Source organism: Eleutherodactylus coqui, chromosome 8, assembly GCF_035609145.1.
Source record: "Eleutherodactylus coqui strain aEleCoq1 chromosome 8, aEleCoq1.hap1, whole genome shotgun sequence".
In the NCBI taxonomy this organism is placed as follows: domain Eukaryota; kingdom Metazoa; phylum Chordata; class Amphibia; order Anura; family Eleutherodactylidae; genus Eleutherodactylus; species Eleutherodactylus coqui.
Window position 1 is genome coordinate 26,993,664 of NC_089844.1, and position 21,362 is coordinate 27,015,025.

The window sequence follows — 21,362 nt, forward strand, 5'->3', positions numbered from 1 at the left end:
ATTGAATAATCGAGTTGGGACCCATTAGTTTTTCCTATTTAGAACATATTCAATGCCCGTGCCAAATTTTACGTTTCTATGTGAGAAAATTGGATTGTGTACGTAAAATTTGGACGCTAATTCTTTTGCGCACAGAATTGAATAATCGAGTTGGGACCCATTAGCTTTTCCTATTTATGACATAATCAATGCTCGTGCCAAATTTCAAGTTTCTATGTGAGAAAATTGGATTCCGTACGTAAAATTTGGAGGCTAATTCTTTTGCACATAGAATTGAATAATCGAGTTGGGACCCATTAGCTTTTCCTATTTATGACATAATCAATACTCGTGCCAAATTTCAAGCTTCTATGTGAGAAAATTGGATTCCGTACGTAAAATTTGAAGGCTAATTCTTTTGCACATAGAATTGAATAATCGAGTTAGGACCCATTAGCTTTTCTTATTTATGACATAATCAATGCCCGTGCGAAATTTTAAGTTTCTATGTGAGAAAATTACATTCCGTACGTAACATTTGGACGCTAATTCTTTTGCGCATAGAATTAAATAACGGAGTTGGGACCCATTAGCTTTTCCTATTTATGACATAATCAATGCCCGTGCCAAATTTTAAGTTTCTATGTGAGAAAATTACATTCCATACGTAAAACTTGGACGCTAATTCTTTTGTTCCTAGAATTAAATAACGGAGTTGGGACCCTTTAGCTTTTCCTATTTATGACATAATCAATGCACGTGCCAAATTTCAAGTTTCTATGTGAGAAAATTGGATTCCGTACATAAAATTTGGAGGCTAATTCTTTTGCACATAGAATTGAAAAATCGAGTTGGGACCCATTAGCTTTTCCTATTTTTGACATAATCAATGCTCGTGCCAAATTTCAAGTTTCTATGTGAGAAAATTGGATTCTGTACGTAAAATTTGGAGGCTAATTCTTTTGCACATAGAATTGAATAATCGAGTTGGGACCCATTAGCTTTTCCTATTTATGACATAATCAATGCTCGTGCCAAATTTCACGTTTCTATGACACTGGAAAGTGAGAAAAATACATTCCGTACGTAAAATTTTGACGGTAATTCTTTTGCGCATAGAATTGAATAATCGAGTTGGGACCCATTAGTTTTTCCTATTTAGAACATATTCAATGCCCGTGCCAAATTTTAAGTTTCTATGTGAGAAAATTGGATTGTGTACGTAAAATTTGGACGCTAATTCTTTTGCGCATAGAATTGAATAATCGAGTTGGAACCCATTAGCTTTTCCTATTTATGACATAATCAATGCTCGTGCCAAATTTCAAGTTTCTATGTGAGAAAATTGGATTCCGTACATAAAATTTGGAGGCTAATTCTTTTGCACATAGAATTGAATAATCGAGTTGGGACCCATTAGCTTTTCCTATTTATGACATAATCAATGCTCGTGCCAAATTTCACGTTTCTATGACACTGGAAAGTGAGAAAAATACATTCCGTACGTAAAATGTTGACGCTAACTCTTTTGCGCATAGAATTGAATAATCATGTTGGGACCCATTAGTTTTTCCTATTAAGAACATATTCAATGCCCGTGCCAAATTTTACGTTTCTATGTGAGAAAATTGGATTGTGTACGTAAAATTTGGACGCTAATTCTTTTGCGCATAGAATTGAATAATCGAGTTGGGACCCATTAGCTTTTCCTATTTATGACATAATCAATGCTCGTGCCAAATTTCAAGTTTCTATGTGAGAAAATTGGATTCCGTACGTAAAAATGGGAGGCTAATTCTTTTGCACATAGAATTGAATAATCGAGTTGGGACCCATTAGCTTTTCCTATTTATGACATAATCAATGCTCGTGCCAAATTTCAAGTTTCTATGTGAGAAAATTGGATTCCGTACGTAAAATTTGAAGGCTAATTCTTTTGCACATAGAATTGAATAATCGAGTTAGGACCCATTAGCTTTTCTTATTTATGACATAATCAATGCTCGTGCCAAATTTCAAGTTTCTATGTGAGAAAATTGGATTCCGTACATAAAATTTGGACGCTAATTCTTTTGCACATAGAATTGAATTATTGAGTAGGGACCCATTAGCTTTTCCTATTTATGACACAATCAATGCTCGTGCCAAATTTCACGTTTCTATGTCACTGGAAAGTGAGAACAATACATTCCGTACGTAAAATTTTAACGCTAATTCTTTTGCGCATAGAATTGAATAATCGAGTTGGGACCCATTAGCTTTTCCTATTTAGAACATATTCAATGCCCGGGGCACATTTTAAGTTTCTATGTGAGAAAATTGGATTGTGTACGTAAAATTTGGACGCTAATTCTTTTGCGCATAGAATTGAATAATCGAGTTGGGACCCATTAGCTTTTCCTATTTATGACATAATCAATGCTCGTGCCAAATTTCAAGTTTCTATGTGAGAAAATTGGATTCCGTACATAAAATTTGGAGGCTAATTCTTTTGCACATAGAATTGAATAATCGAGTTGGACTCATTAGCTTTTCCTATTTATGACATAATCAATGCTCGTGCCAAATTTCACGTTTCTATGACACTGGAAAGTGAGAAAAATACATTCCGTACGTAAAATATTGACGCTAACTCTTTTGCGCATAGAATTGAATAATCGAGTTGGGACCTATTAGTTTTTCCTATTTAGAACATATTCAATGCCCGTGCCAAATTTTACGTTTCTATGTGAGAAAATTGGATTGTGTACGTAAAATTTGGACGCTAATTCTTTTGCGCATAGAATTGAATAATCGAGTTGGGACCCATTAGCTTTTCCTATTTATGACATAATCAATGCTCGTGCCAAATTTCAAGTTTCTATGTGAGAAAATTGGATTCCGTACGTAAAAATGGGAGGCTAATTCTTTTGCACAAAGAATTGAATAATCGAGTTGGGACCCGTTAGCTTTTCCTATTTATGACATAATCAATGCTCGTGCCAAATTTCAAGTTTCTATGTGAGAAAATTGGATTCCGTACATAAAATTTGGAGGCTAATTCTTTTGCACATAGAATTGAATAATCGAGTTGGGACCCATTAGCTTTTCCTATTTATGACATAATCAATGCTCGTGCCAAATTTCACGTTTCTATGACACTGGAAAGTGAGAAAAATACATTCCGTACGTAAAATGTTGACGCTAACTCTTTTGCGCATAGAATTGAATAATCATGTTGGGACCCATTAGTTTTTCCTATTAAGAACATATTCAATGCCCGTGCCAAATTTTACGTTTCTATGTGAGAAAATTGGATTGTGTACGTAAAATTTGGACGCTAATTCTTTTGCGCATAGAATTGAATAATCGAGTTGGGACCCATTAGCTTTTCCTATTTATGACATAATCAATGCTCGTGCCAAATTTCAAGTTTCTATGTGAGAAAATTGGATTCCGTACGTAAAAATGGGAGGCTAATTCTTTTGCACATAGAATTGAATAATCGAGTTGGGACCCATTAGCTTTTCCTATTTATGACATAATCAATGCTCGTGCCAAATTTCAAGTTTCTATGTGAGAAAATTGGATTCCGTACGTAAAATTTGAAGGCTAATTCTTTTGCACATAGAATTGAATAATCGAGTTAGGACCCATTAGCTTTTCTTATTTATGACATAATCAATGCTCGTGCCAAATTTCAAGTTTCTATGTGAGAAAATTGGATTCCGTACATAAAATTTGGACGCTAATTCTTTTGCACATAGAATTGAATTATTGAGTAGGGACCCATTAGCTTTTCCTATTTATGACACAATCAATGCTCGTGCCAAATTTCACGTTTCTATGTCACTGGAAAGTGAGAACAATACATTCCGTACGTAAAATTTTAACGCTAATTCTTTTGCGCATAGAATTGAATAATCGAGTTGGGACCCATTAGCTTTTCCTATTTAGAACATATTCAATGCCCGGGGCACATTTTAAGTTTCTATGTGAGAAAATTGGATTGTGTACGTAAAATTTGGACGCTAATTCTTTTGCGCATAGAATTGAATAATCGAGTTGGGACCCATTAGCTTTTCCTATTTATGACATAATCAATGCTCGTGCCAAATTTCAAGTTTCTATGTGAGAAAATTGGATTCCGTACATAAAATTTGGAGGCTAATTCTTTTGCACATAGAATTGAATAATCGAGTTGGACTCATTAGCTTTTCCTATTTATGACATAATCAATGCTCGTGCCAAATTTCACGTTTCTATGACACTGGAAAGTGAGAAAAATACATTCCGTACGTAAAATATTGACGCTAACTCTTTTGCGCATAGAATTGAATAATCGAGTTGGGACCTATTAGTTTTTCCTATTTAGAACATATTCAATGCCCGTGCCAAATTTTACGTTTCTATGTGAGAAAATTGGATTGTGTACGTAAAATTTGGACGCTAATTCTTTTGCGCATAGAATTGAATAATCGAGTTGGGACCCATTAGCTTTTCCTATTTATGACATAATCAATGCTCGTGCCAAATTTCAAGTTTCTATGTGAGAAAATTGGATTCCGTACGTAAAAATGGGAGGCTAATTCTTTTGCACAAAGAATTGAATAATCGAGTTGGGACCCGTTAGCTTTTCCTATTTATGACATAATCAATGCTCGTGCCAAATTTCAAGTTTCTATGTGAGAAAATTGGATTCCGTACGTAAAATTTGAAGGCTAATTCTTTTGCACATTGAATTGAATAATCGAGTTAGGACCCATTAGCTTTTCTTATTTATGACATAATCAATGCCCGTGCGAAATTTTAAGTTTCTATGTGAGAAAATTACATTCCGTAAGTAACATTTGGACGCTAATTCTTTTGCGCATAGAATTAAATAACGGAGTTGGGACCCATTAGCTTTTCCTATTTATGACAAAATCAATGCCCGTGCCAAATTTTAAGTTTCTATGTGAGAAAATTACATTCCATACGTAAAACTTGGACGCTAATTCTTTTGTGCCTAGAATTAAATAACGGAGTTGGGACCCTTTAGCTTTTCCTATTTATGACATAATCAATGCCCGTGCCAAATTTCAAGTTTCTATGTGAGAAAATTGGATTCCGTATATAAAATTTGGAGGCTAATTCTTTTGCACATAGAATTGAAAAATCGAGTTGGGACCCATTAGCTTTTCCTATTTATGACATAATCAATGCTCGTCCCAAATTTCACGTTTCTATGACACTGGAAAGTGAGAACAATGCATTCCGTACGTAAAATTTTGACGCTAATTCTTTTGCGCATAGAATTGAATAATCGAGTTGGGACCCATTAGCTTTTCCTATTTATGCCATAATCAATGCTCGTGCCAAATTTCAAGTTTCTATGTGAGAAAATTGGATTCCGTACGTAAAATTTGGAGGCTAATTCTTTTGCACATAGAATTGAATAATTGAGTTGGGACCCATTAGCTTTTCCTATTTTTGACATAATCAATGCTCGTGCCAAATTTCACGTTTCTATGACACTGGAAAGTGAGAAAAATACATTCCGTACGTAAAATTTTGACGCTAATTCTTTTGCGCATAGAATTGAATAATCGAGTTGGGACCCATTAGTTTTTCCTATTTAGAACATATTCAATGCCCGTGCCAAATTTTAAGTTTCTATGTGAGAAAATTGGATTGTGTACGTAAAATTTGGACGCTAATTCTTTTGTGCATAGAATTGAATAATCGAGTTGGGACCCATTAGCTTTTCCTATTTATGACATAATCAATGCTCGTGCCAAATTTCAAGTTTCTATGTGAGAAAATTGGATTCCGTACATAAAATTTGGAGGCTAATTCTTTTGCACATAGAATTGAATAATCGAGTTGGACCCATTAGCTTTTCCTATTTATGACATAATCAATGCTCGTGCCAAATTTCACGTTTCTATGGCACTCGAAAGTGAGAAAAATACATTCCGTACGTAAAATTTTGACGCTAATTCTTTTGCGCATAGAATTGAATAATCGAGTTGGGACCTATTAGTTTTTCCTATTTAGGACATATTCAATGCCCGTGCCAAATTTTACGTTTCTATGTGAGAAAATTGGATTCTGTACGTAAAATTTGGACGCTAATTCTTTTGCGCATAGAATTGAATAATCGAGTTGGGACCCATTAGCTTTTCCTATTTATGACATAATCAATGCTCGTGCCAAATTTCAAGTTTCTATGTGAGAAAATTGGATTCCGTACATAAAATTTGGACGCTAATTCTTTTGCACATAGAATTGAATTATTAAGTAGGGACCCATTAGCTTTTCCTATTTATGACACAATCAATGCTAGTGCCAAATTTCACGTTTCTATGACACTGGAAAGTGAGAAAAATACATTCCGTACGTAAAATTTTGACGCTAATTCTTTTGCGCATAGAATTGAATAATCGAGTTGGGACCCATTAGTTTTTCCTATTTAGAACATATTCAATGCCCGTGCCAAATTTTAAGTTTCTATGTGAGAAAATTGGATTCCGTACGTAAAATTTGAAGGCTAATTCTTTTGCACATAGAATTGAATAATCGAGTTAGGACCCATTAGCTTTTCTTATTTATGACATAATCAATGCTCGTGCCAAATTTCAAGTTTCTATGTGAGAAAATTGGATTCCGTACATAAAATTTGGAGGCTAATTCTTTTGCACATAGAATTGAATTATTGAGTAGGGACCCATTAGCTTTTCCTATTTATGACACAATCAATGCTAGTGCCAAATTTCACGTTTCTATGACACTGGGAAGTGAGAAAAATACATTCCGTACGTAAAATTTTGACGCTAATTCTTTTGCGCATAGAATTGAATAATCGAGTGTGGACCCATTAGTTTTTCCTATTTAGAACATATTCAATGCCCGTGCCAAATTTTAAGTTTCTATGTGAGAAAATTGGATTGTGTACGTAAAATTTGGACGCTAATTCTTTTGCGCATAGAATTGAATAATCGAGTTGGGACCCATTAGCTTTTCCTATTTATGACATAATCAATGCTCGTGCCAAATTTCAAGTTTCTATGTGAGAAAATTGGATTCCGTACGTAAAATTTGGAGGCTAATTCTTTTGCACATAGAATTGAATAATCGAGTTGGGACCCATTAGCTTTTCCCATTTATGACATAATCAATACTCGTGCCAAATTTCAAGTTTCTATGTGAGAAAATTGGATTCCGTACGTAAAATTTGAAGGCTAATTCTTTTGCACATAGAATTGAATAATCGAGTTAGGACCCATTAGCTTTTCTTATTTATGACATAATCAATGCCCGTGCGAAATTTTAAGTTTCTATGTGAGAAAATTACATTCCGTACGTAACATTTGGACGCTAATTCTTTTGCGCATAGAATTAAATAACGGAGTTGGGACCCATTAGCTTTTCCTATTTATGACATAATCAATGCCCGTGCCAAATTTTAAGTTTCTATGTGAGAAAATTACATTCCATACGTAAAACTTGGACGCTAATTCTTTTGTTCCTAGAATTAAATAACGGAGTTGGGACCCTTTAGCTTTTCCTATTTATGACATAATCAATGCCCGTGCCAAATTTCAAGTTTCTATGTGAGAAAATTGGATTCCGTACATAAAATTTGGAGGCTAATTCTTTTGCACATAGAATTGAAAAATCGAGTTGGGACCCATTAGCTTTTCCTATTTATGACATAATCAATGCTCGTGCCAAATTTCAAGTTTCTATGTGAGAAAATTGGATTCTGTACGTAAAATTTGGAGGCTAATTCTTTTGCGCATAGAATTGAATAATCGAGTTGGGACCCATTAGCTTTTCCTATTTATGACATAATCAATGCTCGTGCCAAATTTCACGTTTCTATGACACTGGAAAGTGAGAAAAATACATTCCGTACGTAAAATTTTGACGGTAATTCTTTTGCGCATAGAATTGAATAATCGAGTTGGGACCCATTAGTTTTTCCTATTTAGAACATATTCAATGCCCGTGCCAAATTTTAAGTTTCTATGTGAGAAAATTGGATTGTGTACGTAAAATTTGGACGCTAATTCTTTTGCGCATAGAATTGAATAATCGAGTTGGAACCCATTAGCTTTTCCTATTTATGACATAATCAATGCTCGTGCCAAATTTCAAGTTTCTATGTGAGAAAATTGGATTCCGTACATAAAATTTGGAGGCTAATTCTTTTGCACATAGAATTGAATAATCGAGTTGGACCCATTAGCTTTTCCTATTTATGACATAATCAATGCTCGTGCCAAATTTCACGTTTCTATGACACTGGAAAGTGAGAAAAATACATTCCGTACGTAAAATGTTGACGCTAACTCTTTTGCGCATAGAATTGAATAATCATGTTGGGACCCATTAGTTTTTCCTATTTAGAACATATTCAATGCCCGTGCCAAATTTTACGTTTCTATGTGAGAAAATTGGATTGTGTACGTAAAATTTGGACGCTAATTCTTTTGCGCATAGAATTGAATAATCGAGTTGGGACCCATTAGCTTTTCCTATTTATGACATAATCAATGCTCGTGCCAAATTTCAAGTTTCTATGTGAGAAAATTGGATTCCGTACGTAAAAATGGGAGGCTAATTCTTTTGCACATAGAATTGAATAATCGAGTTGGGACCCATTAGCTTTTCCTATTTATGACATAATCAATGCTCGTGCCAAATTTCAAGTTTCTATGTGAGAAAATTGGATTCCGTACATAAAATTTGGAGGCTAATTCTTTTGCACATAGAATTGAATAATCGAGTTGGACCCATTAGCTTTTCCTATTTATGACATAATCAATGCTCGTGCCAAATTTCACGTTTCTATGGCACTCGAAAGTGAGAAAAATACATTCCGTACGTAAAATTTTGACGCTAATTCTTTTGCGCATAGAATTGAATAATCGAGTTGGGACCTATTAGTTTTTCCTATTTAGGACATATTCAATGCCCGTGCCAAATTTTACGTTTCTATGTGAGAAAATTGGATTCTGTACGTAAAATTTGGACGCTAATTCTTTTGCGCATAGAATTGAATAATCGAGTTGGGACCCATTAGCTTTTCCTATTTATGACATAATCAATGCTCGTGCCAAATTTCAAGTTTCTATGTGAGAAAATTGGATTCCGTACATAAAATTTGGACGCTAATTCTTTTGCACATAGAATTGAATTATTAAGTAGGGACCCATTAGCTTTTCCTATTTATGACACAATCAATGCTAGTGCCAAATTTCACGTTTCTATGACACTGGAAAGTGAGAAAAATACATTCCGTACGTAAAATTTTGACGCTAATTCTTTTGCGCATAGAATTGAATAATCGAGTTGGGACCCATTAGTTTTTCCTATTTAGAACATATTCAATGCCCGTGCCAAATTTTAAGTTTCTATGTGAGAAAATTGGATTCCGTACGTAAAATTTGAAGGCTAATTCTTTTGCACATAGAATTGAATAATCGAGTTAGGACCCATTAGCTTTTCTTATTTATGACATAATCAATGCTCGTGCCAAATTTCAAGTTTCTATGTGAGAAAATTGGATTCCGTACATAAAATTTGGAGGCTAATTCTTTTGCACATAGAATTGAATTATTGAGTAGGGACCCATTAGCTTTTCCTATTTATGACACAATCAATGCTAGTGCCAAATTTCACGTTTCTATGACACTGGGAAGTGAGAAAAATACATTCCGTACGTAAAATTTTGACGCTAATTCTTTTGCGCATAGAATTGAATAATCGAGTGTGGACCCATTAGTTTTTCCTATTTAGAACATATTCAATGCCCGTGCCAAATTTTAAGTTTCTATGTGAGAAAATTGGATTGTGTACGTAAAATTTGGACGCTAATTCTTTTGCGCATAGAATTGAATAATCGAGTTGGGACCCATTAGCTTTTCCTATTTATGACATAATCAATGCTCGTGCCAAATTTCAAGTTTCTATGTGAGAAAATTGGATTCCGTACGTAAAATTTGGAGGCTAATTCTTTTGCACATAGAATTGAATAATCGAGTTGGGACCCATTAGCTTTTCCCATTTATGACATAATCAATACTCGTGCCAAATTTCAAGTTTCTATGTGAGAAAATTGGATTCCGTACGTAAAATTTGAAGGCTAATTCTTTTGCACATAGAATTGAATAATCGAGTTAGGACCCATTAGCTTTTCTTATTTATGACATAATCAATGCCCGTGCGAAATTTTAAGTTTCTATGTGAGAAAATTACATTCCGTACGTAACATTTGGACGCTAATTCTTTTGCGCATAGAATTAAATAACGGAGTTGGGACCCATTAGCTTTTCCTATTTATGACATAATCAATGCCCGTGCCAAATTTTAAGTTTCTATGTGAGAAAATTACATTCCATACGTAAAACTTGGACGCTAATTCTTTTGTTCCTAGAATTAAATAACGGAGTTGGGACCCTTTAGCTTTTCCTATTTATGACATAATCAATGCCCGTGCCAAATTTCAAGTTTCTATGTGAGAAAATTGGATTCCGTACATAAAATTTGGAGGCTAATTCTTTTGCACATAGAATTGAAAAATCGAGTTGGGACCCATTAGCTTTTCCTATTTATGACATAATCAATGCTCGTGCCAAATTTCAAGTTTCTATGTGAGAAAATTGGATTCTGTACGTAAAATTTGGAGGCTAATTCTTTTGCGCATAGAATTGAATAATCGAGTTGGGACCCATTAGCTTTTCCTATTTATGACATAATCAATGCTCGTGCCAAATTTCACGTTTCTATGACACTGGAAAGTGAGAAAAATACATTCCGTACGTAAAATTTTGACGGTAATTCTTTTGCGCATAGAATTGAATAATCGAGTTGGGACCCATTAGTTTTTCCTATTTAGAACATATTCAATGCCCGTGCCAAATTTTAAGTTTCTATGTGAGAAAATTGGATTGTGTACGTAAAATTTGGACGCTAATTCTTTTGCGCATAGAATTGAATAATCGAGTTGGAACCCATTAGCTTTTCCTATTTATGACATAATCAATGCTCGTGCCAAATTTCAAGTTTCTATGTGAGAAAATTGGATTCCGTACATAAAATTTGGAGGCTAATTCTTTTGCACATAGAATTGAATAATCGAGTTGGACCCATTAGCTTTTCCTATTTATGACATAATCAATGCTCGTGCCAAATTTCACGTTTCTATGACACTGGAAAGTGAGAAAAATACATTCCGTACGTAAAATGTTGACGCTAACTCTTTTGCGCATAGAATTGAATAATCATGTTGGGACCCATTAGTTTTTCCTATTTAGAACATATTCAATGCCCGTGCCAAATTTTACGTTTCTATGTGAGAAAATTGGATTGTGTACGTAAAATTTGGACGCTAATTCTTTTGCGCATAGAATTGAATAATCGAGTTGGGACCCATTAGCTTTTCCTATTTATGACATAATCAATGCTCGTTCCAAATTTCAAGTTTCTATGTGAGAAAATTGGATTCCGTACGTAAAAATGGGAGGCTAATTCTTTTGCACATAGAATTGAATAATCGAGTTGGGACCCATTAGCTTTTCCTATTTATGACATAATCAATGCTCGTGCCAAATTTCAAGTTTCTATGTGAGAAAATTGGATTCCGTACATAAAATTTGGAGGCTAATTCTTTTGCACATAGAATTGAATAATCGAGTTGGACCCATTAGCTTTTCCTATTTATGACATAATCAATGCTCGTGCCAAATTTCACGTTTCTATGACACTGGAAAGTGAGAAAAATACATTCCGTACGTAAAATATTGACGCTAACTCTTTTGCGCATAGAATTGAATAATCGAGTTGGGACCCATTAGTTTTTCCTATTTAGAACATATTCAATGCCCGTGCCAAATTTTACGTTTCTATGTGAGAAAATTGGATTGTGTACGTAAAATTTGGACGCTAATTCTTTTGCGCATAGAATTGAATAATCGAGTTGGGACCCATTAGCTTTTCCTATTTATGACATAATCAATGCTCGTGCCAAATTTCAAGTTTCTATGTGAGAAAATTGGATTCCGTACGTAAAAATGGGAGGCTAATTCTTTTGCACATAGAATTGAATAATCGAGTTGGGACCCATTAGCTTTTCCTATTTATGACATAATCAATGCTCGTGCCAAATTTCAAGTTTCTATGTGAGAAAATTGGATTCCGTACGTAAAATTTGAAGGCTAATTCTTTTGCACATAGAATTGAATAATCGAGTTAGGACCCATTAGCTTTTCTTATTTATGACATAATCAATGCTCGTGCCAAATTTCAAGTTTCTATGTGAGAAAATTGGATTCCGTACATAAAATTTGGACGCTAATTCTTTTGCACATAGAATTGAATTATTGAGTAGGGACCCATTAGCTTTTCCTATTTATGACACAATCAATGCTCGTGCCAAATTTCACGTTTCTATGACACTGGAAAGTGAGAACAATACATTCCGTACGTAAAATTTTAACGCTAATTCTTTTGCGCATAGAATTGAATAATCGAGTTGGGACCCATTAGCTTTTCCTATTTAGAACATATTCAATGCCCGTGCCACATTTTAAGTTTCTATGTGAGAAAATTGGATTGTGTACGTAAAATTTGGACGCTAATTCTTTTGCGCAAAGAATTGAATAATCGAGTTGGGACCCATTAGCTTTTCCTATTTATGACATAATCAATGCTCGTGCCAAATTTCAAGTTTCTATGTGAGAAAATTGGATTCCGTACATAAAATTTGGAGGCTAATTCTTTTGCACATAGAATTGAATAATCGAGTTGGACCCATTAGCTTTTCCTATTTATGACATAATCAATGCTCGTGCCAAATTTCACGTTTCTATGACACTGGGAAGTGAGAAAAATACATTCCGTACGTAAAATATTGACGCTAACTCTTTTGCGCATAGAATTGAATAATCGAGTTGGGACCCATTAGTTTTTCCTATTTAGAACATATTCAATGCCCGTGCCAAATTTTACGTTTCTATGTGAGAAAATTGGATTGTGTACGTAAAATTTGGACGCTAATTCTTTTGCGCATAGAATTGAATAATCGAGTTGGGACCCATTAGCTTTTCCTATTTATGACATAATCAATGCTCGTGCCAAATTTCAAGTTTCTATGTGAGAAAATTGGATTCCGTACGTAAAATTTGGAGGCTAATTCTTTTGCACATAGAATTGAATAATCGAGTTGGGACCCATTAGCTTTTCCTATTTATGACATAATCAATACTCGTGCCAAATTTCAAGCTTCTATGTGAGAAAATTGGATTCCGTACGTAAAATTTGAAGGCTAATTCTTTTGCACATAGAATTGAATAATCGAGTTAGGACCCATTAGCTTTTCTTATTTATGACATAATCAATGCCCGTGCGAAATTTTAAGTTTCTATGTGAGAAAATTACATTCCGTACGTAACATTTGGACGCTAATTCTTTTGCGCATAGAATTAAATAACGGAGTTGGGACCCATTAGCTTTTCCTATTTATGACATAATCAATGCCCGTGCCAAATTTTAAGTTTCTATGTGAGAAAATTACATTCCATACGTAAAACTTGGACGCTAATTCTTTTGTGCCTAGAATTAAATAACGGAGTTGGGACCCTTTAGCTTTTCCTATTTATGACATAATCAATGCCCGTGCCAAATTTCAAGTTTCTATGTGAGAAAATTGGATTCCGTATATAAAATTTGGAGGCTAATTCTTTTGCACATAGAATTGAAAAATCGAGTTGGGACCCATTAGCTTTTCCTATTAATGACGTAATCAATGCTCATGCCAAATTTCACGTTTCTATGACACTGGAAAGTGAGAACAATGCATTCCGTACGTAAAATTTTGACGCTAATTCTTTTGCGCATAGAATTGAATAATCGAGTTGCGACCCATTAGTTTTTCCTATTTAGAACATATTCAATGCCCGTGCCAAATTTTAAGTTTCTATGTGAGAAAATTGGATTGTGTACGTAAAATTTGGACGCTAATTCTTTTGCGCATAGAATTGAATAATCGAGTTGGGACCCATTAGCTTTTCCTATTTATGCCATAATCAATGCTCGTGCCAAATTTCAAGTTTCTATGTGAGAAAATTGGATTCCGTATGTAAAATTTGGAGGCTAATTCTTTTGCACATAGAATTGAATAATCGAGTTGGGACCCATTAGCTTTTCCTATTTTTGACATAATCAATGCTCGTGCCAAATTTCACGTTTCTATGACACTGGAAAGTGAGAAAAATACATTCCGTACGTAAAATTTTGACGCTAATTCTTTTGCGCATAGAATTGAATAATCGAATTGGGACCCATTAGTTTTTCCTATTTAGAACATATTCAATGCCCGTGCCAAATTTTAAGTTTCTATGTGAGAAAATTGGATTGTGTACGTAAAATTTGGACGCTAATTCTTTTGCACATAGAATTGAATAATCGAGTTGGGACCCATTAGCTTTTCCTATTTATGACATAATCAATGCTCGTGCCAAATTTCAAGTTTCTATGTGAGAAAATTGGATTCCGTACATAAAATTTGGAGGCTAATTCTTTTGCACATAGAATTGAATAATCGAGTTGGACCCATTAGCTTTTCCTATTTATGACATAATCAATGCTCGTGCCAAATTTCACGTTTCTATGACACTCGAAAGTGAGAAAAATACATTCCATACGTAAAATTTTGACGCTAATTTTTTTGCGCATAGAATTGAATAATCGAGTTGGGACCTATTAGTTTTTCCTATTTAGGACATAATCAATGCTCGTGCCAAATTTCACGTTTCTATGACACTGGAAAGTGAGAAAAATACATTCCGCATGTAAAATTTTGACGCTAACTCTTTTGCGCATAGAATTGAATAATCGAGTTGGGACCCCTTAGTTTTTCCTATTTAGAACATATTCAATGCCCGTGCCAAATTTTACGTTTCTATGTGAGAAAATTGGATTGTGTACGTAAAATTTGGGCGCTAATTCTTTTGCGCATAGAATTGAATTATCGAGTTGGGACCCATTAGCTTTTCCTTTTTATGACATAATCAATACTCGTGCCAAATTTCAAGTTTCTATGTGAGAAAATTGGATTCCGTACGTAAAATTTGGAGGCTAATTCTTTTGCACATAGAATTGAATAATCGAGTTGGGACCCATTAGCTTTTCCTATTTATGACATAATCAATGCTCGTGCCAAATTTCACGTTTCTATGACACTGGAAAGTGAGAAAAATACATTCCGTATGTAAAATTTTGATGCTAATTATTTTGCGCATAGAATTGAATAATCGAGTTGGGACCCATTAGTTTTTCCTATTTAGAACATATTCAATGCCCGTGCCAAATTTTAAGTTTCTATGTGAGAAAATTGGATTGTGTACGTAAAACTTGGACGCTAATTCTTTTGTGCCTAGAATTAAATAACGGAGTTGGGACCCTTTAGCTTTTCCTATTTATGACATAATCAATGCTCGTGCCAAATTTCAAGTTTCTATGTGAGAAAATTGGATTCCGTACATAAAATTTGGAGGCTAATTCTTTTGCACATAGAATTGAATAATCGAGTTGGGACCCATTAGCTTTTCCTATTTATGACACAATCAATGCTCGTGCCAAATTTCACGTTTCTATGACACTGGAAAGAGAGAACAATACATTCCGTACGTAAAATTGTGACGCTAATTCTTTTGCACATAGAATTGAATAATCGAGTTAGGACCCATTAGCTTTTCCTATTTATGACACAATCAATGCTCGTGCCAAATTTCACGTTTCTATGACACTGGAAAGAGAGAACAATGCATTCCGTACGTAAAATTTTGACGCTAATTCTTTTGCACATAGAATTGAATAATCGAGTTAGGACCCATTAGCTTTTCCTATTTATGACATAATCAATGCCCGTGCCAAATTTTAAGTTTCTATGTGAGAAAATTACATTCCATACGTAAAACTTGGACGCTAATTCTTTTGTGCCTAGAATTAAATAACGGAGTTGGGACCCTTTAGCTTTTCCTATTTATGACATAATAAATGCTTGTGCCAAATTTCAAGTTTCTATGTGAGAAAATTGGATTCCGTACGTAAAATTTTGACGCTAATTTTTTTGCACATAATATTGAATAATCGAGTTATGACCCCTTAGCTTTTCCTATTATTGACATAATCAATGCCCGTGCCAAATTTTAAGTTTCTATGTGAGAAAATTACATTCCGTACGTAACATTTGGACGCTAATTCTTTTGCGCATAGAATTAAATAACGGAGCTGGGACCCATTAGCTTTTCCTATTTATGACAAAATCAATGCCCGTGCCAAATTTTAAGTTTCTATGTGAGAAAATTACATTCCATACGTAAAACTTGGACGCTAATTCTTTTGTGCCTAGAATTAAATAACGGAGTTGGGACCCTTTAGCTTTTCCTATTTATGACATAATCAATGCCCGTGCCAAATTTCAAGTTTCTATGTGAGAAAATTGGATTCCGTACATAAAATTTGGAGGCTAATTCTTTTGCACATAGAATTGAATAATCGAGTTGGAACCATTAGCTTTTCCTATTTATGACATAATCAATGCTCGTGCCAAATTTCACGTTTCTATGACACTGGAAAGTGAGAAAAATACATTCCGTACGTAAAATTTTGACGCTAATTCTTTTGCGCATAGAATTGAATAATCGAGTTGGGACCCATTAGTTTTTCCTATTTAGAACATATTCAATGCCCGTGCCAAATTTTACGTTTCTATGTGAGAAAATTGGATTGTGTACGTAAAATTTGGACGCTAATTCTTTTGCGCATAGAATTGAATAATCGAGTTGGGACCCATTAGCTTTTCCTATTGATGACATAATCAATGCTCGTGCCAAATTTCAAGTTTCTATGTGAGAAAATTGGATTCCGTACGTAAAATTTGGACGCTAATTCTTTTGCGCATAGAATTAAATAACGGAGTTGGGACCCTTTAGCTTTTCCTATTTATGACATAATCAATGCCCGTGCCAAATTTCAAGTTTCTATGTGAGAAAATTGGATTCCGTACATAAAATTTGGAGGCTAATTCTTTTGCACATAGAATTGAAAAATCGAGTTGGGACCCATTAGCTTTTCCTATTTATGACATAATCAATGCTTGTGCCAAATTTCACGTTTCTATGACACTGGAAAGTGAGAAAAATACATTCCGTACGTAAAATTTTGACGCTAATTCTTTTGCGCATAGAATTGAATAATCGAGTTGGGACCCATTAGTTTTTCCTATTTAGAACATATTCAATGCCCGAGCCAAATTTTACGTTTCTATGTGAGAAAATTGGAATGTGTACGTAAAATTTGGACGCTAATTCTTTTGCACATAGAATTAAATAATCGAGTTGGGACCCATTAGCTTTTCCTATTTATGACATAATCAATGCTCGTGCCAAATTTCAAGTTTCTATGTGAGAAAATTGGATTCCCTACGTAAAATTTGGAGGCTAATTCTTTTGCACATAGAATTGAATAATCGAGTTGGGACCCATTAGCTTTTCCTATTTATGACATAATCAATGCTCGCGCCAAATTTCAAGTTTCCATGTGAGAAAATTGGATTCCGTACGTAAAATTTGAAGGCTAATTCTTTTGCACATAGAATTGAATAATCGAGTTAGGACCCATTAGCTTTTCTTATTTATGACATAATCAATGCCCGTGCCAAATTTTAAGTTTCTATGTGAGAAAATTACATTCCGTACGTAACATTTGGACGCTAATTCTTTTGCGCATAGAATTAAATAACGGAGTTGGGACCCATTAGCTTTTCCTATTTATGACAAAATCAATGCCCGTGCCAAATTTCAAGTTTCTATGTGAGAAAATTACATTCCATACGTAAAACTTGGACGCTAATTCTTTTGTGCCTAGAATTAAATAACGGAGTTGGGACCCTTTAGCTTTTCCTATTTATGACATAATCAATGCCCGTGCCAAATTTCAAGTTTCTATGTGAGAAAATTGGATTCCGTACATAAAATTTGGAGGCTAATTCTTTTGCACATAGAATTGAAAAATCGAGTTGGGACCCATTAGCTTTTCCTATTTATGACATAATCAATGCTCGTGCCAAATTTCACGTTTCTATGACACTGGAAAGTGAGAACAATGCATTCCGTACGTTAAATTTTGACGCTAATTCTTTTGCACATAGAATTGAATAATCGAGTTGGACCCATTAGCTTTTCCTATTTATGACATAATCAATGCTCGTGCCAAATTTCACGTTTCTATGACACTCGAAAGTGAGAAAAATACATTCCGTACGTAAAATTTTGACGCTAATTCTTTTGCGCATAGAATTGAATAATCGAGTTGGGACCTATTAGTTTTTCCTATTTAGGACATATTCAATGCCCGTGCCAAATTTTACGTTTCTATGTGAGAAAATTGGATTCTGTACGTAAAATTTGGACGCTAATTCTTTTGCGCATAGAATTGAATAATCGAGTTGGGACCCATTAGCTTTTCCTATTTATGACATAATCAATACTCGTGCCAAATTTCAAGTTTCTATGTGAGAAAAATGGATTCCGTACATAAAATTTGGAGGCTAATTCTTTTGCACATAGAATTGAATAATCGAGTTGTACCCAGTAGCTTTTCCTATTTATGACATAATCAATGCTCGTGCCAAATTTCACGTTTCTATGACACTGGAAAGTGAGAAAAATACATTCCGTATGTAAAATTTTGACGCTAACTCTTTTGCGCATAGAATTGAATAATCGAGTTGGGACCCCTTAGTTTTTCCTATTTAGAACATATTCAATGCCCGTGCCAAATTTTACGTTTCTATGTGAGAAAATTGGATTGTGTACATAAAATTTGGGCGCTAATTCTTTTGCGCATAGAATTGAATAATCGAGTTGGGACCCATTAGCTTTTCCTATTTATGACATAATCAATGCTCGTGCCAAATTTCAAGTTTCTATGTGAGAAAATTGGATTCCCTACGTAAAATTTGGAGGCTAATTCTTTTGCACATAGAATTGAATAATCGAGTTGGGACCCATTAGCTTTTCCTATTTATGACATAATCAATGCTCACGCCAAATTTCAAGTTTCCATGTGAGAAAATTGGATTCCGTACGTAAAATTTGAAGACTAATTCTTTTGCACATAGAATTGAAAAATCGAGTTGGGACCCATTAGCTTTTCCTATTTATGACATAATCAATGCTCGTGCCAAATTTCACGTTTCTATGACACTGGAAAGTGAGAACAATGCATTCCGTACGTTAAATTTTGACGCTAATTCTTTTGCACATAGAATTGAAAAATCGAGTTAGGACCCATTAGCTTTTCCTATTTATGACATAATCAATGCTCGTGCCAAATTTCACGTTTCTATGACACTGGAAAGTGAGAAAAATACATTCCGTACGTAAAATTTTGACGCTAATTCTTTTGCGCATAGAATTGAATAATCGAGTTGGGACCCATTAGTTTTTCCTATTTAGAACATATTCAATGCCCGTGCCAAATTTTAAGTTTCAATGTGAGAAAATTGGATTGTGTACGTAAAATTTGGACGCTAATTGTTTTGCGCATAGAATTAAATAACGGAGTTGGGACCCATTAGCTTTTCCTATTTATGACATAATCAATGCCCGTGCCAAATTTTAAGTTTCTATGTGAGAAAATTACATTCCATTCGTAAAACTTGGACGCTAATTCTTTTGTGCCTAGAATTAAATAACGGAGTTGGGACCCTTTAGCTTTTCCTATTTATGACATAATCAATGCCCGTGCCAAATTTCAAGTTTCTATGTGAGAAAATTGGATTCCGTACATAAAATTTGGAGGCTAATTCTTTTGCACATAGAATTGAAAAATCGAGTTGGGACCCATTAGCTTTTCCTATTTATGACATAATCAATGCTCGTGCCAAATTTCAAGTTTCTATGTGAGAAAATTGGATTCCGTACGTAAAATTTGGACGCTAATTCTTTTGCACATAGAATTGAATAATCGAGTTGGGACCCATTAGCTTTTCCAATTTATGACATAATCAATGCTCGTGCCAAATTTCACGTTTCTATGACACTGGAAAGTGAGAAAAATACATTCCGTACGTAAAATTTTGACGCTAATTCTTTTGCGCATAGAATTGAATAATCGAGTTGGGACCTATTAGTTTTTCCTATTTAGGACATATTCAATGCCCGTGCCAAATTTTATGTTTCTATGTGAGAAAATTGGATTGTGTACGTAAAATTTGGACGCTAATTCTTTTGCGCATAGAATTGAATAATCGAGTTGGGACCTATTAGCTTTTCCTATTTATGACATAATCAATGCTCGTGCCAAATTTCAAGTTTCTATGTGAGAAAATTGGATTCCGTACATAAAATTTGGAGGCTAATTCTTTGCACATAGAATTGAATAATCGAGTTGGACCCATTAGCTTTTCCTATTTATGACATAATCAATGCTCGTGCCAAATTTCACGTTTCTATGACACTAGAAAGTGAGAAAAATACATTCCGTACGTAAAATTTTGACGCTAATTCTTTTGCGCATAGAATTGAATAATCGAGTTGGGACCCATTAGTTTTTCCTATTTAGAACATATTCAATGCCCGTGCCAAATTTTACGTTTCTATGTGAGAAAATTGGATTGTGTACGTAAAATTTGGACGCTAATTCTTTTGCGCATAGAATTGAATAATCGAGTTGGGACCCATTAGCTTTTCCTATTTATGACATAAACAATGCTCGTGCCAAATTTCAAGTTTCTATGTGAGAAAATTGGATTCCGTACATAAAATTTGGAGGCTAATTCTTTTGCACATAGAATTGAATAATCGAGTTGGACCCATTAGCTTTTCCTATTTATGACATAATCAATGCTCGTGCCAAATTTCACGTTTCTATGACACTCGAAAATGAGAAAAATACATTCCGTACGTAAAATTTTGACGCTAATTCTTTTGCGCATAGAATTGAATAATCGAGTTGGGACCTATTAGTTTTTCCTATTTAGGACATATTCAATGCCCGTGCCAAATTTTACGTTTCTATGTGAGAAAATTGGATTCTGTACGTAAAATTTGGACGCTAATTCTTTTGCGCATAGAATTGAATAATCGAGTTGGGACCCATTAGCTTTTCCTATTTATGACATAATCAATGCTCGTGCCAAATTTCAAGTTTCTATGTGAGAAAATTGGATTCCGTACATAAAATTTGGAGGCTAATTCTTTTGCACATAGAATTGAATAATCGAGTTGGACCCATTAGCTTTTCCTATTTATGACATAATCAATGCTCGTGCCAAATTTCACGTTTCTATGACACTGGAAAGTGAGAAAAATACATTCCGTACGTAAAATTTTGACGCTAATTCTTTTGCG